This window comes from Protopterus annectens, chromosome 5.part0 (assembly GCF_019279795.1).
Source record: "Protopterus annectens isolate FY-2018-M chromosome 5.part0, PAN1.0, whole genome shotgun sequence".
NCBI classification, from domain to species: domain Eukaryota; kingdom Metazoa; phylum Chordata; order Ceratodontiformes; family Protopteridae; genus Protopterus; species Protopterus annectens.
Window position 1 is genome coordinate 1,139,226,852 of NC_056735.1, and position 25,448 is coordinate 1,139,252,299.

Genomic DNA, 25,448 nt, shown 5'->3' on the forward strand with positions numbered 1-25,448 from the left:
TTTCCTCAAATATTTTTTTTATTTTCAATTAAAATAACATTTACATAATATTTTTAAATATTTTAAACAACTATATACAATATTTACAATAGCCTGACTTTCAGTTATATACACTGTATGTTATTAAATATAGAATTAACAGATCAGTTATCAGAGATACAATATTGATTATTGCAGAGTGTCCAACAAAGATATAACTTTCTTCCAAGGATTATTTACCAGTGGCCTGGGATAGATTCGTAGTTCTTTGATTTTTATTTCCATCAATGCAGTTTTCTTCAGTAAAGTGTAGAATTCCTCCAAGGTCGGGGGTGCATTTGAATTCCACCTTCTGGTTACGCATTTCCTAGATATAGCAAGTATTGTCCATAACAAATACATATTTGTCTTATTCAGGTAGGGACCTTCATTTACATTTAGTATAATCAATACTTTAGTTAAGGCAAAGGATTAATTAAATAAAGCTTGTAAAAATATTGATTCCATTCCAATATGATTTAATTTTATTACATTCATAAAAAATATGAATCCAGTCTGCTTTATTTGACTTTTCATACCTCCAGCAAAAAAACATTTGTAGTAGTACTGATCTTTTTAATTCTATCTGGTGTTAAAAATGCTCTATGTAAGTATTTCCAGTTAAATATGTTCTAGTACTGTGTGTTAGAGGTGTAATTAACTGATAGTAAGCTGTTAGTTTTAATTTCTTCTGTTAACTGCAATTACTGACCTTTTGTTAAGAACTGCCAGTATGATGGTTTGGGAATTGTTTTATATGTTATTAACTCTTTATATATTTTTGAAATGGAATTTTTCTTTTCACAACTATTATATATAAATTCATACAGAAAACTTATTAGATTTGAAATATCTTTAAATGAGGAATTATTAATTAATATGCATAAATCTTTAGTGTACATTAGAATGCTTTGTAAGGTTAACCAGCCCTGTGTTGGAATATTGTAAGCAGGTTTTATCATATGTATATCTAAAACATTTAATTTAGTTGCACATTGAAACCAGCATAAGAATCCATTTTGTTCCCAGGAGGTTATTGTTTCCCTATATATTTTGTGAGGAAAGTTCTTAGTGATGGTAAATGGGGTTAAAAGGTCAAACCAAAGCTTTAGATCTATGTTTGCATTGATAAGTTACCTAAAGGAATTGATGTAATTATTAATCAGTGTTGTTTTATAAGGTTTTGTTATATTATATTGCATACTTATGCATAGTATGTACCAGGGTTTGTTTGATTTGCCTACTATTAAAATTTTTTTTAACAGATTAAATTCATTTGTTAATATAGCCATTGTTAATTCTTTCCAGTTGGCAAAATAATTTGGATTTATCCAGTCTATTGTAGTTTTAAGCACAGATGTTTTTATATATGTTTTTATTTCTGGGAAGTTCAATCCTCCTTGTTTCCAGGGTCTAATGTGATGAGTTAGAGCTACTGTATTCTTTTTGGGATACCATAAACATTTTATTAAACATGAGTTTATTTCTTTAAGAATGCATCTTTCAGGAATTAACTGTATTGCTAATGCTACATATAGTATTTTTGGCAATAAGACCATTTTTATTAATTGCAATCTGTCTTCAAAAAGTAATATAATTTTGTTCCACTTTTCTATATATATTTTATTGCTTCAATAACTTTTTTATAATTTATTAATATTGTTTTGTTTATATTTTTGCATAACACTATTCCTAAATAATTTAGCGTACGTTATTGTTTTCCTATGATGGATTTATCTGTAACTTGTAGTTCTTTTTTCTTATTTAAAAATAGACATTTTGATTTTGATTTATTAAAGTGTAGACCTGAAATCTTATAAAATTTCTCCATTACTTCTTCTAGCTCTCCTAATGACTCTCTGGAGTTTGATAGTGTTAATAAAATATCATCATCAAAAAGCATTATTTTAGATATGTACTGGTCATAGACTTCTATTCCTTTTATTCTTGGATTATTGTGCATTATTTCTGCAAGTATTTCTATAGCCAAAGCAAATAAAACAGGAGAAAGGGGGAATCCTTGTTTAGTACCTTTTGTTATATGGATAGACTCTGAGGTGAAAGGACCTAATTTAATGTAAGCTAAGTTATTAATATATATGTCTTTTAGTAATAAGATGAAGGGAGGAGGAAATTCAAATAATGCTAAAGATTTAAATAGATATTCCCAGTTGAGGGAATCAAAGGATTTTTCTATGTCTAATCTGATTACAAGTGTTTCTCTATCTTCTTTATTCACATAATCTATAAGAGTAAGTATCCTTTTAATATTATCATGTGTGTGTCTGTTATATAAAAATCCAGTTTGATCATTATTGTCTTTGAAAGTGAGATTTTCATTCTGTTAGCTAGGATTGACATGAATATTTTGCAATCATTATTCAGTAATGATATAGGTCTGTATGAGGTGCAAATGTCTGATGGTTTATTATCTTTTAGAATTGGTATTATGAGAGAATATTTCCATGAGGGTGGTATTTTTGCTTCTGACTGGACTTCTAGCAAAGTTTTATGAAAAAGGGAGATTACTGTTGAAGGGAAGAGTTTGTAAATTTCCGTATTTATACCATCTATCCCTGGAGCTTTGTTAGATTTACTTTCTTTTATCTTGTCAACAATTGCTTTGTAGGATATAGGTTTTTGTAGGTCTAGTTTTAAGTTTTCGGGAATTTTTTTTATATTGAGAAGGTTTGTATCTAAGTTTATTTGGTTGGTATCTAAATCTCCTTTTATTAAGTGTTCCATATAATGGAACCAAAATGCTTCAAGGATGTTTCCCATATCTGATACTTTTTCCCCTTTCTTTTCATGATATATACTACCAATGTTATTTGCTTTAGATTGTATTTTAATTCTTGTAGATAAGTTATGTAGATATCTGGGGGAAGTGGCTAATAAGTTTATTTTTAATTTTTCCAAGGCTAGACAAGTTTTGTGTGTTAGAATTTAATTATATTTTTTATTTAATTCCTCTATTTCTTTTTTGACTTCTGGACAATTCTGATTTTTTTTTAGATTTTGCTGTCAAGAGTCTGGTTGGCAAGTCTAATAATTCAGTTTCCTACTCTCTAGCTTTGTTTTTGTACCAGCTAAGGGTCTTACCAAATAAATACGTTTTTAATGAGTCCCAAACCATGACTCTACTGATTTCTGTTGTATTATTAATTTCAAGAAACAATTGCAGTTCTGACAACATCCAGGGTCTGAATTCTTTAATTTTCGTGATATATGCTGGAATTCTAAGAGAATTAAAGGTTTAAACTGTATTTGGAGCTTCATTATCCTCTGACTCTCTAGTCATGATCTGAGAAGGGGCATGGAACTATTGAGAAGTTGCGGATTTTTGTTTGTAAATCTTGAACTACGAATAATTTGTCTATTCTGGTTTGTGTTCTAAATCTATGGTCTTTATGGGAAAATAATAAGGCTTTATCATCTTTTACTTTAAAAGTGTCTATTAAATGAAATGAATCAATCCATCTTTTTAAGGATTTAAAAAAAATGAAGAAATACCACAAAAATCGAACAAAACGACCATTGGCACTTCAACCCAAAAGAACACAGGTTTAATAAGGTTAAAAGCTTTTTGTCTCTACAATATCAGACTTCCTCAGACAATTCAACAAAACAAACACTCTATTTAAATACATGTCAGCTGTTACCTTAAAAAATCAATCAACCAATCACATATAGACCTAAGGTGTCACTAGATACAAAGTACAAGGTATAATAAAATTAAAAAAATCAAAAAAGTCCACTATTTCTTAAATGACTTGTTCATTGATGGCTTGATAGACATTGACACATTTAATTACTTGTCCAATCTTAGTCCAAAAATACCCACATTGTTTGGGTTACCGAAGTTACATAAGGACCAGCAGAATCCAACAATGAAGGCATTAGTTAATGCCCAGGGTTCAATTACTTACTTATTTCTTCATTTTTTTGACTACTTAGTGTGTTTGCGTATGGCTACTGACAGTTCGTTCAACACTTCTGAACCATCTTTGGAATCTAATATTGTTATGCAAACTAATGGAGCAGATGCCAATAACCTGACTTTATTGATTAACGCGAATAAAAGGCTGGATGCATTGTCATCTTATATGGACTCTTTTTCAAAAACTATGTTTGGGCTGTGCTGGCAAGAAGAGGTTTTTTAACTTCTGAACTGTTGAACCAGCGTAACACCAGTCAGCTGACGAGCAGTAGTGGAACTAAAGTTTTCAGTCAGACAGGATAGAGGACCAAAGGAGGTGCTAGCGGAAGCTCCAGTGTTCCATCTGCATTTAATACTACTTGCAGCAGCTTGAATACTTCACCCTCAGAGCTTATTGGGCTTCCAGATGTTAATGCTTAGTTGAACGAACTACCAGCTTTTAACAGCAATATACAAAATAACGTAAGGGAGCAACCGGCTGGAGGGAATGTACCACTCGAACCTTTTCTCAGGAATTTGGACCAAAAATCCTTAAAGGCAAAGAAATTACAGCTAGAGATTTGATATTTTGAAAAATGTCAAAGGGAAGGTGTTGTTCTTAAGAGGCTCCGCTCATGACAATACCCGTCGGGACTGGAAGCAGGTACACCATTTTTTCAAGATTTAATTGAATTATTCAATAGACATGGCTTTGAGCTTATGGAATTCATGGGTAAACATTATAAGTTTACCATTGACAGTTTAACAAAAGATATTTCCAGTTTAAATCAGGAAATTAAGGTGCATCCTGATTTTTCAAGGTATCAATTTGAATATAAAAGGGTGTTTATTTCTACTGCACAACAGATAATGAAAAATACTGAAACTAAGTTGAAAAAGTTAAAAAGGGATATCAATGATTATAAAAATGGTGTAACCTTCCCTAAACTACCCCCTTCCCAGTCAAGAAAGTTCACTGATCAAACAGGGACTCATTCCCTTAGTCAGGGGAGAGTGGGCTCTATTAGTAACATAAATCAAGCTGCACCAGAGAACATTCTGGGTCAACACATTGATAATAATTTTGTAGAGGAAGAAGGTGAAGATAACAATTTCCCTCAAAATCAAGGAAACCGTGTTGAAAATAGAACACAAAACAACACAGAAAAACAGTATTCTTTTTCCAACAATGGCCAGAATCATCAGCCCAAATACAACACGAGGGTGAAATGAGGCAGGAAAGAGGAGAACAAGTCAAACAGATAACAGTTAAACCTTCTATCTTACATAACAAAAGTGGAGACTTTAAAATTTACAACTACTCTGACTACAATATCGACTCTAAATTATGTGAACTTTTCAGTAGGGGTTTAACTTTTGTGCCACACAATCACTTTAAACTACCAGAAACCCTTATAGATTTAAAGCTTTACACTCGCAAACTCAACCTTAACATACTTTTTGGTGAGAGCAGCCAGATGAGTGAAAAATTGAAGGTGTCCAGCACATTTAATCCACCAATTCATCTGTTAATAGGATTATTTGAACACTTGTGGGAACTTGATTTGAGACACTTACAAAAAAACAACAGAAATGTGAGGATGAATAACATAGATGTGAGTGAAATTGAAGCCTTGAATTTATTTAAAAGTTTACCTATTCGGTTATTAAAACCAGATAAAGGAGGAGGACTGGTAGTTATGGAGACTAACGACTACAAGTCAAGGATGCAATCTGTGTTAGACAGTGTTATATATAGTAAATCAAGTATTAATGAAATGAACGGGGCTTATAAAAAAGTCCACTGTTTCTTAAATGACTTATTTATTGATGGCTTGATAGACATTGACACATTTAATTACTTGTCCAATCTTAGTCCAAAAATACCCACATTGTTTGGGTTACCAAAGTTACATAAGGACCAGCAGAATCCACCAATGAGGGCATTAGTTAATGCCCGGTGTTCAATTACTTATGCCAGTGCGAAATACATGGACTCAATTTTAAAGAAGTATGTGGTAAAAGAAAAGCAAGTGTGTACAGACTCATAGTATGTTTTGAGTTCTATAAATGATTCTGAGTACCAAGATGATGTAATATTTTTGACAGTAGATGCTGTTGACCTGTATTTCTCTATCCCCCACAAGAAGGGTATAGAGAGGGTAGTAGAAAGACTGTTGGCACATGGAGCCAGTAGTAGAGAGATTAGATTATTTCAGGAAATTATGGACGTCATTTTGACTAACAGCTTTGTCATGTTTGACAACATAATATTTAAACAGTTGGTGGGTGTTGCAATGGGTTCACCATGTGGCGGGAGTTATGCAAACTTGGCCTTGGCTAGCTGGAAGCAAAGGACCATCTTCAGGAGTGAAGAATGGGCCGGGAAAATAAAATTGTACACAAGGTTTTTGGATGACATCTTTATTTTGTTCAAAGGTATAAAACAAGAAGCCCAGAAATTTGTAGAATACCTGAACAACAGTACCAAGTTTTTCAAATTCACCCACATATTTCATGAGATTTCCATTACTTATTTAGACATAGAATTCAAGAAAAACATCGAAGAACAGCGTTATATAGTGAGAATACATCGTAAACCCACTTACTCAAACACTATGTTATACTACACGAATTGTCATCCGTTTTACCAGAAAACATCCCTACTAAAAGGACAACTTGTCTGAGCAGCACGGATGGTAATGGATGATATAACCTTCTTGGAAGAATGTAAGACACTTAAACAGATGTTTTTAGGGTGTGGATATCTGAATAGATTAGTCCTCGAACTTATAGAGGAAGTTCAATACAAAAGAAGAGAAGGGTTTTATAATCCACTGCTCATGTCCACTAGTATAGCACTATCTGTAGAAGAGGGAAACACATTGGAAGTAACTAACAACCCAGTTCAGGACATTATACCAGATGCAAGACTTACTACAGTGATATTCCCTAGTAGTTTTAGAACTTCCTTTTGTTTAGAAACAAAGGAAATTTAATTTATTTTGAAAGGAAACTGGAATCTACTTATGATGGAACAAGAAGTTTTAGAGAAATTAGGAAGTTGTCCATCATTTGTGTACAGAAAGAGTAAGAATCTAAAGAACATTTTAGAAATAGAACCCCAGATATTTAGTAGAATGGAAGGTACTTACAAGTGTGAAAGTTGCAATAATTGCAAATACATTGCTACAGGGACACAACTTGGAATTGGCACCAACAGAATAAGAGTAAAGGGTAGATTTAATTGCAGTTCTAAATCTGTTGTTTACCTGGCTACCTGTGCAGTCTGCCCAGCATTTTATGTTGGGAAGACTGACAAGAGATTAAAAGAGAGAATTTATGAGCATGTCTATCACATTAGGAAAAATACTCCCACTAATGCTTTAGCTAGACACTGTATAGAATATCCTACGCACCACTTCCTTTTCAAAGTAATTAGTCAAGTACCAGTGAATATAAAAGGGGGTCCTTACCATTTCATGTTAGAAAAACAGGAGCTTCTCTGACAATTCAGGTTGAACTCATATAACCCTCCTGGGTTGAATGAAGTCACCTCTATTGCGTGTATTTTAAAATTGAGAAATTTAATAAGTTAGAGGAATTCTCTTTGTTTGCTTAGGGTTCATTTTTTAGGTATCCATTAGACATGTTTTGTCAGGAATGTAGTGTTTAGATAGCTATGTTTCGTTTTTCTTTCCTTATATAATTTAACACAACTTGTAAATATGTTTATTTAGTATTTAGTCTTAGTATTATGTGTACAACAACAATAGCAGTTTTTAATGTAGTGAGATGACAACATATTTTCTACTCATTTCATTCTACTTTAGTTTATTTTATCACATTTCATTTTATTATACCTTGTACTTTGTATCTAGTGACACCTTAGGTCTGTGATTGGTTGGTTGATTTTTTAAGGTAACAGCTGACATGTATTTAAAAAGAGTGTTTTGTTGAATTGTCTGAAGAAGTCTGCTATTGTAGAGATGAAAAGCGCTTAACCTTATTAAACCTGTGTTCTTTTGGGTTGAAGTGCCAGTGATCTTTTGTTCAATTTTTAAGGATTTTGAAATAGTTGCTATGCTAAAAGACTTCTTGGTGGTTTCAAAAGCTTCTAAGGTACAATTAAAGTCTCCTCCCAGTATAAGATTTCCGTTATAATTGTTGGAAATAAAATCTAGGTGTCTTTTAACCGTTCCTACTCCAATTCCTGGGAACCAATATAAATTAGCTAAGGTTCATATACTGTTATTAAATTTAATTATAACAAATGCTAGTAGACCTTCTTTGTCTTCATATTTATAAATAACATTTGGAGTGATTATGTTTTTCTTCCAGAGAACTGATACTCCTTTTGTCTTTGTTCTATAGGAGGATTGAGCTAAGACTGTATAGTCCTTAGGGTTTCAAATAAAGCTATCATTAGTCTTAAAATGCTTTTCCTGGAGAAATACTTATTGCGCCTTATCTAGTTTTAAATATTTTAGTAAGTTTGATCTTTTATTTGCATTATTTAAGCCATTAGTATTTAATGATACAAATGTTAAATCCATTTCAAGTTATTGTTGGAAGAAACTTTTTGCTTCTTTTTTTTTTTTTTTTTTGATTATAGTAGTTATACCATATTCTCTGATAACACTGAATGTTATTTTTATGTGTGCAAACTTGGGAGTATAATTTAAGGTTCTTTCTTCTTTAAATACAAGTAGGGTAAAATTCTGGTCAGGCTTTAAAAAAGTACTTCTATAAAACATTAATTCTAAAGTATAAAATACAAGTAAATATGAATTTCCCATTAAACATGGAATGAAAGTCATTCCTAATCCAATAGATAAAGATAGATCTATTGGATTATCACTCATACATTTAGCCAACAATATCAACTGAGCTCCATATGTTAAATTATTATATGGAAAATTTTCTTAAAAGAGATATGAAATTCTGTATTATTCTATTATTATTCTATAGTATTTTATATATCAGGATGGGATGTTAGTAGTGTAAACAATTATTATGTTGACTTAGAAAATATCCAATATTTAGTTACCCTTAAGAGATCCCAAACATGTCAGATATCTCAGTTTGGATAAATTAAATGCAACAGAGGAGCATACACTAAATAAGCCAACAACAAATAGATTATTACTAAAATAATTTGACTAAAAGGACTCTGCAGGAGACAATGAGTGATTACCAATGAAATATGAATTTACTGTAGGTGTACTGTGTTCCTTTACTTTCCCACTCTTCAGCTCACCAACTTCAACTTACACTTATGAAAAGACATGGCTTATCAGTGGTATCCTGACTCTGAGTAGAGGCGCCCTACATTCTAGTGTGCAGTGCTTTTACATATTTATAGATTTACAAAGCAGAGTCTAAGAATGAACTATGATCACGCTGACAATTCCCATCATGCATAGGGCACCTCCTGCTTCCAGAATGGGTAATCACATCAGGTGTAGAATGAATGTGAAGGTAACTACATGGTAATCAAGACTTAACTTAGGTAAGTATTAATCAAATAGTATTTAGAGCATCTTAGAGAGTTCTCGGGGCAGTTAGAATACTCCTAAGCCTCTCCTCCCTTGACCAAAAACAGAGATTTCACTTCCCTTTCTTTCCCTTGTTTTAAATCAGTACTAATAAAAGAAATTCAGCAGACATGCATCAACAGAAATAACATTCAGTAGTCTGTCTTGTACATGACTCGCAATCCATTAAACAAGTGAGTGACTAACATCACTTTAGTAAACATTATAAAGACAAATTAGAAATAATTTCCTAGCTCTTTAAATTTTCTGATAAAGCAAAAAGTTAATAAGCTATTTTAACTAAAAGTATAAAGCATTTCAATTTTTCCTTGCATGCATACATTTCTACTTATATTGTAGTGTCAGTAGCTGTCTTAGAAATCTGTACAATACTTCACTTCTTCAAATCATTCATTTTTCAATTCAGGTTTTGTTTTGTCAAAACGGCAACAATATTTCAAGGGCACAATTCATATTTAGGCTGATGTTTCAAATAAATAATTGTCAGTTGCCAATTGAGTTAGTTTAGAATGTATGGTTAGTGCAAATATAGCATGTTGCAAAAATAATATGTATTTTTTCATGTGCTCTAGAGACTGTCATATGCAAGTGACATATATAATGCAGCACATATAGAGCAGATAGCTTATGGATTCAGGTTGTGAAAGTAAGTTATGCTTATTAATCAGGCAGTTTCATTTAAATTCACAAGTAATTTGGGGACATTTCAGTTGAGTTTCCATGAATGTGTAGTCCAATGAGAGTAACTGAGTCCACTTTTCCTCATAAACATATGTCACAATTAATTAAACAAAGCAGAGTCTAACATCTGTCTAATAATCATCATAAAGACAATGAATAGTAATTTCCTAGCTCTTCAAACTTTCTGATATTGCATAATGCTGACAGTAAGCTCTTTTAACTGGAAGACTAAAACATTTCAATACTTCCTTGTAAATATATATTTTTACTTTTACTGTAGTATCAAGAACTGTCTTTGAAATCCTATGCATTACTTCTTTCAAGTCATTCATTTTACAGTTCAGATTATATTTTGTCAAAATATCAACAGCATTTCAAGGGCACGTTTGATATTTAAACTGATATTTTAAATGAATAGCTGTCAGTTACCAAGTGAGTTTGTACAGAGTGTGAGGTAACTGCAAAGATAATGTTGCAAAAAATAATATGTATCTTTTCACGTGCACTAGAGACTGACAATTTCAAGTAACATATAAAATATAACTTTTACAGTGCAGACAGCTTGTGAAATCAGCATGTTAAACTGAGTAATATTTTTTAATCAAGCAGCTACATTTAAGTGCACATGTAGTTTGGGACATTTCAGTTTTGTTTCTAGGAATATGTAATCCTATGAGGATAAATCATAAGATATTACAATTGGTCCTATTATGTATTTATTTTACCTTACTTAGGTTGTTTTTCATTTTAATAACTAAACAACATTACTTTTTCTTATTATTTGTTATCTGTGAGGCTAAATGCACTTCAGCAGGTTCACAGTGTCCTTAAAAACTGCAGCAGTTGTTTACTGTTGCTATGGCAACTCAAATAGAATATGAAGAAAGTTTCACTTCTCTTGACCAACAATACATTTTCCCTCCTTTATATATATATATATATATATATATATATATATATATATATATATATATATATATATATATATATATATTTGTGAATACTAAAAGGAAATAATTCAACTTACATATGTACAAGAATGGAACATTTCAGAGTTAATCACGAACATGTCCCCAATCCCAATAAGCATAACAGTGACTATCATTAATCTAATAAATATTGTAATAACAATTAATTAAATTCACTGCTCCAATTAGTCTACCTTAAAACTAGATTATTTTAGACTATTATTCATCTATGCATAGATGGTGAGTTATTAAATATATACAGACTATATTAGTATAGTAAATAGGAGAGAATTTAAAAAGGGAGACAAGATGCAGTTAAAATAATGAGAAGAGAGAGAAAGAAAAGAGAAAATTAAGAGAAAATACACATATACTATGTTTGTTGATTTACAGTATAAATATTTTATGTGCTATATAACCCTCCTTCTGTGAAAGAAAAGTACCCTGTTTTACATACCTGCGGTAATGTGAAAACTCTCATGTGCCATCTATTTTCAAAAAATATAGATAAAGATTCCAGTAGTTAGTTACCTTTGTTTTAAAATTTCAAGCAGTAAAACTGGACCTTTAAAGTAATGTTGAAACAATTCATATCATAGTAGACGCTTTGAGAGATTTGGCTGTAACAGTATCAGTCTTTTGCTTCTTCTTTTTGACATCTGTCCAGACATGTGTTTCTTTTGTTCTCTTGAGAGAAGGTGACATCCAGTCCATATCTTCTGGTAAAGTAATCACATTATTAGTTTTAATAAATGAAGAAGCTTCCTCTAAGTCAATAAAAGTCTTCATCTCGTTGGCATACAGTATTCTTAGCTGGATATGCAAGTTGCACCTTGATGTTATTTTGTTTCAGAAACTTTATTATTGGCCACACTTTTTCCTTTGTTTCATTATTCTAGATGAATAGTCATTATCAAATCTTATCAGGCTCTGTTTATATTTTTGAGGTGCCTTCCTCCAAGCAGATCTTAAAATCAGTTCCTTGTCCAAGTATGAAAGAAATTTGATAATTATTGACCTAGGAGGAGAGTTTGAGTTGGCAGGTTTCCCAAGAGCTATGTGTGCCCTCTCAATGCCAAAGGAAAGTCCTTCTTTTAAATTTAAAACTCAGGGATCCAGCTTGATAAAAAGAAAATAATATCCTCAACTTCTGTCTTTTCAGGTAATCCAAAAATCCTGATGGTATTTCTCCTCTCCCTATTTTCCAAGTCAACTACATTATTAACCAACCAATTGTTTTGTTTAAGAAGCAGTTCTTTCTGCATTTCCTCTTCCTTAAGTCTGCTCTCTAAGTCATTTAGAGAAACTTCTGTTCCTGTTATCTTTGTCTGGTGTTGTTGTAGCATTTCATTGAGGGTATCAGCCTGTTTTTGACTGCTTGTTTTAAGATTTTCTAGGTTCTCTTTAAAATCATCCATCTTCAAAGACAACTCCTGCAGGGTAGATGCCATCTGTTGTAATTCCTTCTTTAAGGCAGAATCCTGGTGAGAATTCCTTGAGTTGCTCATTTTAACAAGTGAATATATCTCCAAGCTTTTTGACAGGAAATTATTTGTAAAACTTCACCAAAATTTCTAATTATGTAAATTAGAACTTTATCTATAAGATTTTATACTTTGAAGAAAAAAATAATATTTTTCCTGTCTTATTTAACTTGTTATATGGAGCTCTAAAATACTGCTGCTTTCAGTTAGCCATTCAGGCTCCGCCCCCTCATTGTTTCAGTCTTTGATGTTAGGCAGAAGTGCTCTTCTCACCATCCACAATATGCCCAATAATGACTCCTTCTGTAATTCATATGGCGTTACATGTATCAGTAACATATCTAAGTATGATTGTAAATTCTTTTCTATAAGACACATTGCACCTACTACTACTACAACTGTCTGGGTATCTCTCTACCATGTTGCCCTCATTTCTATCTTTAAATCCTGGTATTTTATGACTTTGTGTTTCTCTGTACATAAAACACTGTAGTCACTGGGTGTAGCAATTTCAATTATCAGTGCTACTTTTGTCTTCTTTTCATGGACTACTATGTCTGGTTTTCTTACATCTATTTTTTGAACTATTGGTAATGGGTGATCCCATGTGATGTAAACTTCATAATTTTCTATGATGCTTTGTGGCTCATGTTTCCAGTCGTTTTCAGCTACTTTAGTACTGTAATGTTTGTACAATCCCCAGTGCAACAGTCTTGCCACATTATTACACCTTTCAGTATACAGTCCTTCTGCCATTAATATATCACAACTAGCAACAAGATGTGCAACTGTTTCAAATTCTGTTTTACAAAACCTACATTTGTCTATTTCTCCCACATTTTCAATGGACTTTGTAAATCAATGTGTATGTAGTCCACTCTCTTGGGCTGCCCATATTAACCTTTCATCTTTTGGTTTAAATTCACCTTTCCTTAACAATTTCTGCATTCGATCCTGATCAACACGAGACTGTTTCAAGATTTTTCTATACTTGCAACTATATTTATGCATTTTCCACATTTCTTGTCTTCCCATCTGATACTTCACCTTATATTCTTTCTTTTGTTTTTTGGCACATTCAGTTGCTGCCTGATTTTTATCTACTTCTAGTTTGATTTCCATTCACACTTGACACCAATATCCTTCTACTAAACTAACCTGGGAAGCCATCTTAGACTTATTCTCCTCATGTTTCAAAACTTTCACTATGTTTGCATCTTGTAAGGTCAGCAGATATGTATGCAGTTCCACGATTGCAGATCTTTACATGTAATCAATTTTGAGGAGGCCCATACCTCTTTCAGAACAGGGAATATATAATCTTGGTATCCACTGATTTTTAGAAATCATTTCATGAGCATGAAGCATCCTTCTAGTTTTCCTGTCCAACCTATAGACCACCTTTTGGGGTCAGTCAATCACTCAATTTGTTCCCAGATCTCAATGCTGTTTTCAGTATTAATTTAAGTTTTCTAAAATATTCCTTACTAAGTTTTATTCACGTGTTCATGTTTTATTGTTGATCCTTCATCAGTTCCCAAATATTTTTGCACTCATTCTTGCTCAATTTCTTTTATATCATATTCCTGTCCCAAACTGATGTTTTCTTGGTGCTGCAGCTTTCCTGCTTTAGAGGTTACCTTTGCACATTTATGAAGACCAAATGACATTCTTATATCATCTGAAAAAGTTTTGACTACTTGCATTGTGCTTTCAGTTCCTCATCTAAAGAACTATACAGTTTTAAATCATATACAAAAAGAAGAAGCCTTTACACTTTGTTGTTTTCTGGGAGCCAAATTATAACCATGACCTAATCTGTTACGTAGACAACTTAATGGATTAAGGGCAAGACAAAATAGCAGCAGTGACAGAGAGTCATCCTGGAATATCCCCCTTTGAATTCTTATCCCTGGAATAATAATTTCTCCTTTGTCATGGCTTAACTGCAAAGTGGTTTGCCACTGTTTCATGGTTGCTGTATTGTAATTGATCAGTGTAGGGGTGTGTCTTATACATTTTCCAACACTTTTATCCATGAATGTGCAATACTGTCGGATGCTTTTTTATAGTCTATCCATGCCATACCTAGATTCTTCTCCTTTTTTACAGTTCTCCATTATGACTTTGTTTAACAGCAAATGAGCCTTTGTTCCATATAACTTTCTTTTACTACCTTTTTGTTTATTGCCATGATTGAGTTTTCTTCTAAATGACTATAAACTCTGCCAGCATCAATTCCAGTGTATCATTTATATCGTCAGAAGGCAAGTTATTGGCCTATAGTTTTTAGGAAAACTGTTTTTCCTATTGTTAACCAGGCTGATGTCTGGTCAGAGCACGCATATAAATAGTTCTTACTCATGGCAAAATCTTCATGTAAAGATGCCAATACTTTTAGCCAGAAGTTAGGTACTGCATCTGGGCCTGAGGTTTCCCAATCAGGAGCTTTTCTTAACTTTGCTTCAATTTCTCTGGCCATTATTTCAACCCATTCCATATCCTGTACATTTGAACTTCTTCCTTCTTTTACTTCTTCTATCCATTGAGCATCTTTGTTAAGATCAACAAGATCTTCATAGATACTTCTCCAAAATGTATCTACTTACTCTTTTTTTGTGGTGTTTCAATTCCTTTTGCCTTGTTTCCCAATTCTCTATAAAACTTTTTTGAGTCATCAGTAAATTACTTATTTTGTACTTTTCCTTTATATTTATCTGCATAAGTTCTAAGTTTTTCTGCCTATGCTGTTATTTTTGGCTTATTATTTACTATAATGCATGATAAATCCTGATCTGTTCTGATACTGCGCATTACTTTTATCATGTCTATCTTTTTAAGTATTTTTGTTGATCTGTTTTCTCTTCTATACTCTTCTAACAGTGACACATCTCTTCTTAATTGCTTTAGAGTTTTCTGTATTCAGTACTTCCATGATAGCATTTGATTTCTCTGCATCCTTTCCCTTACCACCCCATATTTTTGTGGTAAGACTTTATCTATTATTAATTTATCTGCACAGTAACATACCCTATTTGTTTCTGTTATATCACATGAATCTCTGTGGACAGTCCTAATTACTGTGTTCATTTTATCAAACTTCTAACTTTTGGGGTTTTATTGACTTTCTGGATTTTATTTCTTTTTATTGATCTTAATATGTTTGTCCATTTCTATTAAATCAAGCAACTCTTCTCTTAGATCATTTTCTTCTAAACTGAGGGCAAATTTTTTGTTCTCCCTTTCCTGCGGGCATTCTATATGTGCCACATTCTCTTCATTTTCATCCTGTATCATCCATTGCTCTTTCATATGGGAGCTCACTGGCCTATCACTCCACAACATTGACTGCATCAGACTTACCACAGTTTCCTGTAACTTTTCTTGCTGTGCAACTCCAGCTGAAAGTTTGTACTGGTTTCTTGTGAAGAGCTCCAAAGTATCTTCATATGGCAACTGATCAGATGTTTCCTACTCCACTGGCTTCTTCTTAATTTGGGGATCCATTGCTTCATCCTGTTGTGATGTTATCTGCGTTAGACTTTCTACACTAATTCCTTCACTTTGCAGGTAATTCATAACCTCAGTTTCTATTTTTTTAACTTCTCCATTACTAATCCTCTTTTCTACTTTTCTTCTTTGTTTTCTGATTTTTGTATTGTAAAATTTTCATGACCAAATGTCTTTGGCTGTATTTCTCTTGAAATACCTTTGGTGCTGAACTTTTTGTATTGATTAGTTTTGCTTTCTCTTTGCATAAATATTACACCATATTAAATCTCTTTTTCTTTCCCATGTCCATATTTCTTCTTCAGATTTTCCCTGCTCCTCTTCTGTCTCCTTACTTTGGAGACTCGTTGTTTCACCATGCATTGATGTAACCTGTGTTAGACTTTCTGCACGAAATACTTCGCTTAGCAAGTATTCATAACTTCATCTTCTATTTTTTTTAACTTCTACTTTACAAATCTGCTGTTCTACATTTCCTCTTTGTGATCTTATTTTTTCATTGTGAATTTTTCCATATCTGGATGCCTTTGCATCTATATATCAATGAGATGTGGTGAAAAAAAGGATCCACCTCATGAAGGTGCTCACCAAGACTTGAGGATGAATTCAGTTCCAGCAATACTACTCTTCTTTGCTTGCTGACTTATCATCTCTCCATTTGGATAAGGGCCATTATGATTTTTTCCATGGCCTTGTAGATGAGGCTAGTTAAGCTTATGTGTCTATAATTTCAAGGGTCGGTTGATGGTCCCCCTTTCAGCAGATGGATTACTGTAACTATCCTCCATTCCACTGGAACATAGCCAGTCCACATGCTGTGGCTGAACAGGGATACATGTAGGTCTGCTAAGTCATATTTTAAGTTGTTTAAAAGGTACCCTGAGATGTTGTCGGGTCCTATTGATGCTATGTTTTTGGCCTTTGTGATTGCAAAGATGAATTACTGTCTTGAGATAATAGGTTGAGGAATGCTGGCAGGCATAATTTGGGGGATGACTAGGGGGGACGGGGGGGTGAGGTTTGCTCCAAACTTGTCAGCTGGCAAGTTGGCTTTTCCCTCTGGTTGAGTATAGGTGTTGCCAGTTCAGTACATAACCTGACTATTCCCCTTTTAGATTTCAGACATAGTTAAAAATGCCTTGTGATTATCCTTAGCTATGAGGCCATCTTTGCTTCATAATTAGCTCTGGAGGACTTGATTTGTTTGTTTGTGTCTTTCGGCTTTTCCTCGTTAGGGGTCGCCACAGTGGAATTCTGGTCTACTAATAATTGGCAGATGATTTTTACATACCGGCTTGCCAGGCCTGATGCACAACCTTCAACGAAGATACGCCCATTCACGCATGTCTCCACGCAGAAGACACTCTAGCTGAGAATCGAACCGGACAGTGTCTTACTGTGAGGCAATGATCTCTAATTTGTTTGCTTAGGCTAGAGAAGGAATTCTTCCTCTAATGAACCAGTTCCCTCTTGTTTTTTTACATTAATTTCTTTATTTTGTTGTATAGCCTGTTTATACTAGGGGTCCACCAGGGTGGCTTGCTTTTTGGCAAGACCTGGTTTTAATCCGGTCAGGTACAGGTGATTCTATACAACTGCTCAAGTGGTTATACAGGGAGGTGGTGTACACCTCTGCATAGCAGCCATGTTATCTGTGTTTGAGGGGACTTTGAAACTTCTTATACCATCACTTAGTAGGAAGTAATTTGTCATGGAAAAATTATTTAGCATTTTTGAGCTTGATGAGTTATCTGGCCTTATAATTACAATGAAAAAGACTGCTTTATGGTCTGATCTTAACAGGGAGGACATCACTAGGAGAGGGTGCAATGCTCTCCCATGTTAGTGAGTACCAGTGGCGGCTGGTGACTTCAAATCAAAGGGGGGCTATAGTTGACAGCTGAATGGGTGGGGCCAATAAGAAGGGGTGTATGCTCAAAACAACAAAAACTGGGACTTTAATTAAATACGCTGCCCTGAGTGCCAAACAGTCATTGAGAGTCCCAGCAAGACAAAATGAAGTGGAGAAGAAAAAAAATATTTCAATGCATTTGCTACATGACAGTTTACTTAATATCTAGATGGAAACAAAAAGTTTGTGAGTCATGAAAAAAATAAATTACTTTTTAAATACATTACTGGAATGTCAGTCAAAATCAAGTATAAAAAAGCAAGCAGCACTCAACTCAAACCACTTCTCCTTGCACTGCAGTTCTAATTATAATTTATATTCTGTTTTATAAAAGTACCAAGTAACATGCAGCCAACAACATGCATTTTCTGAATAATAAGAAGCATAAATCAACAGTATAAAAATATGACAGAAAGCCAGAACATTCTGCAAAATCAAGGACAGATGAAAAACCACTGCACTTGTGTCTACCTTGGATGGAGGAAATGCTTAGTCTGCACACTTACACTGCATAACTGCTCCTTGCCTAGCTTGGACACATCGAGAGTCACTACATGGGGGAGTGGGGTACAAGTATGTCACAGTCTGAAATGTCTCTGGCTGATGGTGATGACACTAACACATTTGTCATACTCTCAACCTCAGAGCAAGAAATCTGGCCAAAGCCATAAATAAAAGTCGGACAAGTCACAAAGGCCCAAAAATAAGGATAATTTTTAAATATTGCTCTTACAAACAGTAAGTTAATAAAATAGTAGTTCTTGCATTAGTATGAATTTTCTGAAGGGTATGAAATCTGAAACTCAAATGTCTGTCATTATTTTCTAACTTCACTCTTTAATGATTTGCCACTAATTTGCCAGAAAACCACAATTTTATGAAAAACGGACCAAAAATGTGATGCGAAAATCTGCACACACTACACACATAGACACATAAAATAGACATAGATAAAGGAATATATGCCTTTATAAAGAATCAGTCATAGGCAATAAACTAAACATTAACAGTTTCAGGATAACTATCATGGCAAAGCTCATCTTTTATTAAATTACAGTGTATACTCCTTCATCTCTGCAGTTATTTGATGGCAGGTAAAATGGATGTTGTCACTGTGTAAGACTTGCTACAATGCCCCAGCTTTAGGTTTCAAAACAAGTGCAGTGAACATTCAACTTAAAGAAAGATGTATATAATCAGACCTGGATTGACTATTTCACGAAGTAAGTGACTACAAGATAGAAAAATCTACATAAGCAGTCTTTTCCATTATGAAACTGGTTTCCCTTTAGCTCTTGTTTCACCAAGAGGCAAGTGTCCAATAAATTGAATGAACAAAGCTGCCGTAGCTAGATGTGGGTTCATCCAAGCATGAGATTTATGAATAGTTTCAGTTCACAAATACACAATAGGAGTTGACAATGGAAGAAATAAATTTCAGCTACAGTTAACCTTCTGCAAAAACTGAATTATTTTATTGATGGGACTTGCAGCACAAATTATATAAAACAGTAGTAAATATAAACAAGTGGAATATTAATGGCTCATTGATCACTCAGTCATTTTAAGGCAGTCATTTGTGAGCTTAATCCTATAGTCATAGTCTGAGCTCGATTTTCACTTGCATAATGTAAGGCCAGAAATAAACCAGTTTATCATGAACTGGTTATGAACTGTCTCTTAAAAAAGATACCAGGTGGTCCACAAATAACCGTCTTTGAATTGCAATAACTGTGTCCTGTGATAGCAATATTAACATTTTCCAAAAGTTACTAGTGCGGTATTTTTATCTTGTGCACATTAATGACAAATTATTTTTCCAGTTTTCTATATATCACAGATCACTCAGTATATTTCCTTAAGTGTTGATGAATTTGAACTTGCAGTCTGTGATATTCTCAAACAGTTTTTCCAGCAAAACATATTAAAAGCATCACTATTCTGGCATACATCCTTTCTAATATTCCATTTCCCTCATTTGTATATTTTTACTTTGAAAACAATATGATGGTATGTTTTTGCACTGGTTTTGGCTCTACCTGCAGCTGGCCAGATTATCATCAGATGCTCCCAGTACCTGTTCACATTTGCTATGTCTATCAGACACAACATTCCTTCTCCAGCCTCTCTCTTTCTATGTTCAGCACCTGACAAGATTAAGGCATCCTCTTCAAGGACCAAACTCTCCACCTCTCACATATAACATAATATCCTACAGGTTGGCATGAAGTGGGTAATGGGTAATGCACCATCTCATCCTGGCATTCATAAGAAACTCAGTCATTGTCCTTTCCCCATTATAGACAGTCCCTTCAAACATATCCCAAGTATCTACCAGACGTCAACTGCAGAGGCATGTTTCAGTACAGTTCCTCACATTTTTCCTCCTGCAGGGTGAGCAAGTGGACATGAGCCACTCAGACCCACCTACTTTGCCTGGCTGTTCCCATGCCAGAGCTGCTGATCAAACTTGGGGCATCTGTGATGCAGTCAGGACTTATCCCTGTACACCATGGAGCCTGCTCTTTAATATCTTAGGTAGAATTGCCAAAGCTTTCCTTCCATGAAGTGAACATCTTTTAAGTTCATGGCTACAGTCACCTTCTGCAGCGATCCTTGAGCTTTAGGAAAATAAAATATGTCACTGCTTCCATGCCCTCTCATTCTGTTTCCAAGGAATTCCCTTATTGTATAATAACTTAATAAAGAATGACCGGAATTACAAGACCTTTTTTCACTTTGGAAAATCATAAAATGTGTGATATTTCACCTCTTCCTAGCCTGTCAACTTCTTAACTTAAACTTCACAAAAGGATGAAATGTTTTACTGTATATAAACGTGTATCCAAAGAAACTGGCATTGCATTTAATATGCCTTTATTTCTGCAGGTTCCTGCATTTTCTGGCATTACCAGTATATATACTCCCCTTATGTTGTATACTGTATTTGCTGCAGAGTCATTTTATGTATTCTGTAAAAGATATGCGAGTGCTGAGACATTACAGGATTATATATCGAAACTGCTATTGTACATTACAATTGTTTATGTACTATATAAAGCACTAATGTCATATGCCAGTTGGCCTGGGTTGTAGATGAAAGGGGTTCATGGAGCAGTCCACCTACCAAGTTAACAAAGTTCAGTAAGTAAATAAAGTTTACATCGATTTGGATTTCATAAGGCTTGCGCTAGTACCTTTTCTTTCATTGTCCATAAAAATACTATGAAAAGGCTGCAGAAAATGAAACTGTGCCATTCTCAACATCTTAGCACAAGAAACATGGGCAAAGCCAAAATAATGGGGTATGAAAACTCAGTCGGGGACAGATTTTAAATATTGCTCTTAGCCTCTTACAAACGTAGAAAGTTGATAGAATAACAGGTTTTGCATTAGAGTGAATTTTCTGAAGGATATAAAGCTTGAAAGGCAAATGTTTGTCATTATTTAGTGATTTCAATCATCAATTATTTGTTAGCAAAAAAAAACATTTTGAGGATAAAGAGGAAATATGAGGACAAATCTGGATATTCTGCAGAAACCTGAACATTTGAAAGGTATGTGCTTCCTTCACATTAATTATGTGAACTCAGTCCATTCATTTCTCTGCCCTGTCCCAAGCACATCCTTATGCCCTATAACCCTTGGAGCTTACATTAATTACCAATGGGAGTAGCTTAAGGAAAAGACACAAGCCAAACTCTATAATCAGTTAACCTTCTGTGTAGGCTGGCATTCACACTTATACTAGTGTTTATTTGTTTTGGCAATTAGGTGGACAGAATCGGTTACTTATTTTTCCTGACTAAAGCCCTAGAAAACACAAAAAGGTGGAATATTAGATTCTGCCACTAACTGTGCTACCTGTTTTCTTGGTTATTGTTTATTGCAAAACAAATGACAGGTCTCTTTTCACTCTCAAGTGAAGAATTGGAGTCATCTGAATCAGAATTCGGGTGTAACAAATACAAACATTTGCTCTTATTAAAGCTTGATTGCGGATGTTAGTAAAACATTTACACTTCTATAACAATATCAAAGATCTCCATTTACCATCACTGCATGGACTAGGGTTTGAGTCATTGGATTTATCTAACTTGTGTATCAAAGAAAAAAAAAAACGCAATATATATATAAATATATATATATATATATATATATATATATATATATATATATATATATATATATAAAGCTCACATAATATCCAGCACTCCAAAAAGATAAATCCAAGCGAAGGTGTAAAGAAGTTTATTAGGCTAACCGCCCAACTAAAACACAGACCGGTGGCCGGTTTCGCTCACAGCGTCCTCAGTGTGTATCATAATGCAACAAGGACCCGGATTTAAATACGTAAGCATCTGTTACGTGGCTAGATTTAAAGTTACAATAACCCTTAAATTTTCAATGTTGTTACATATACGGGTTACTTAACTGTTTACATAACTGATTAGTGTATTTACAAAAATCATATTAACATGCTATTTACATGATATACAAAGATTACAAAACCCTCCGAACATACTATGAAAAATAATTAAACAAAAATTCTAATAAAAAACCTAATAGAAAATTCTTATAAAAAACTCAAATAGAAAACCCCACTAATGAAAAATGCTCATAAATAATAATCCCGCTATATAAATAACAAAAAAATATAACAAAACTCTATTACTGTGTCTCCAAAAGCCACCACCTATTCACTGAATCCCATGTACTATCCAGTCCCCCTTTTTTATTTATTATTTCAAATATACATACTCATAATACTTGTAGCATATACATAAATGTATACACAGAAATATATTGAAGAAATATAATTTGATGAAATATTTTTTGAAAAAAGTATTTTTGTTATAAAACTCATTATATATTAAGGACCATAAGTAACTGGATACATAAACATACCCTTACATCCTCTTTCTTTAGACCATCTATACTTTCTAGTTATTTTTACCAATGATTATTCAAACCAGGTTTAAATAATTCCATAGGTCCTTAGAGAAAATACCCAGAAATTCCCAGGAATCTTTCATTATATGTTTTGACCCTTCCACTACATGCTTGAGCCAACAATCAACAACTCTTCCAAATTGGAAGGTTTTGCTGTGACTACTGGCTATAAAGGGCCTAAAGGGCGGATTGAACACGTCTTTATGGACCTTCGGAATTCCAAATATTGTGGTTAACTCAGGAAAGTCAACTTTCAAAAACTTGTATAGGTCTTCATCAATTCTTTCATCCAATAAATATTCTTCCAAAAAAAGATCAATTCTGTGGTGAGCTATAATAATCTGATTGAGGCTGGAAACCTCATATTGGGTGGGGTTGTTTAAAATATCAAAAATCTTGGCTGTATAAACATCTTGATCAAACAAAACAATGCCACCTCCCTTATCTGCTGACATAATCCTAATATTGTTTTCACATATAGTGTCCAAAATTTTATCCATTACTTTATCCTGTTTATCCATGGATGGACACCTGCCCGTACTATTGAAAAGTGCATACAATTGTTTAGTAACTACATTCTCAAAGGATGCTAAGGTTTTGTGTATTGGTGGTGTAAATGAACTTTTCTTCTTAAGTTTATTATTAACCTCAACTTTACCCAAATGGTCGTGAAAAAAGACTCCCAGGTTTAATTTCCTAAGGAATAATTTAAATTCGACCAGTGTGTCAACCAAATCAAAAGGTTTACTGGGAATGTATTTCATCCCTTTAGTGAATACAGAAAAATGTTCCTTAATAACCGGAAACGAGGTGTAGTTATACACTTTTATATCCCCTAAAATATTGACAATATGGTCAATTTCAGTCAAAGGGCGACTGGCATTGTCCTGTCCTGAATCATTTCCTATTGGTCCCTGTAGTGGTGGCAACGTTTGTACATACCCTGTTGCTTGCCAGGCTCTTGCCTTCTGTAACCCCTCCCCCCCTCCTGATGTAAAAAATCATCCACAGCTTCACCATTAACAAAATCGTTAACCATAGCATCATTATTAAAACCATGGTGAATACCACCATTGAACAAAACATCATTGGACCCTACAGAGTCCCTATTCCATTTATATACTGTTCCATTTTTGTATTGTTTTAAATCCCTAGAAAATTTTTTACATTTTCTATCAAAACTTTTTCTACCAGTACTTTCAGCATATTGAAACTGTTTTTCATACAATTTTTCCCACTGTGGGAATATCAAATCACTAGTGATGGATTGACTCATTTTGTCCACCTCTTCGAGTAAAACACTTAACTTGTGGTCATTACATGATAAAATAAATTCAATAAATTGTTTACCAAAACTACTAAACATATCTTCACATTTTTTAACATTTTCAGTATTCAAATCTATCCCAATGGGTTGTTTAAAAAAACGAAGACCCATGGGAATAATATTGCATTCAATGCATTTACGAAGGCACATATTGTCAACTTGCAGATTCTTAATTTTATTAAGCTTGTTACCCAGATCAAAAATCATGTTTTTCAAGGTAGGATAAACCTTGTCATTCCTATTATGTGGGTTAACATTCTTTATTCCACAACTAAACTCATAAGGTGTATTCAAAAGCTTGTCCAAACTGTCTTTGTAATTAAAAGCACTGTGCTCACAAGCATTGGACACTGCTGTTTTAACTGTACCTTGCAAGGCTTCAGTAGTTCCTGCCTGATGTCCATCTTTTATTGAATAAGTCATTTTAGGTGGAGCACATTTAGGTTTTGCGCCCGATATGAGATAGACATCATCCAAGCGGTTAAGCGACCCGCCAGTGAGGTTGAGAAATCCCCCATTACTGCCAGATCCTACCCTGAGCGAATTGGAAGACTCTACAGGCCTCTGCCCGTTCGGAATCTCATCCGTACTGTCATTGCCAGATAGTGAACGTACTGAATTGGTACGTAAAGGCGATGTCACTTCCTGTTGGACCCGATTGGTCATTCCCGGTGTCAGTTTAGTTGGCGGTGTCAACAGCTCAATCAACCGCGTAATTTCCCCCTTAAGTATGGCAAGTTCCGAATGAACCTTGTCCATTTCGTCCCTCCGGACAGGGGAGAATTCAGCGAAACCTTCATTAGTGGAATCCATGGCTAAAACCGAACGACAATAGCCAAAACGTATCTGTGGGTACAACAACAACTCGTACCAACCACAAACAATCCCACAGATATAAACCACGATCCACACAGTAGATTAATGCCAAAAACAGTTTATTCAGGAAAATAACCCTCCGGTCAAAAATAGTTATAGTTGAGCGCTTTCATGTATACAAATACACTTCATCAGAACAAATTTCAAGAACTACAACACCTGTTTAAATAGTAAAAAAAATGCCAAAACTAAACAATTAATAATAAAACTCCCTTCCCTTTTAAAGCAACAGTACTATAATT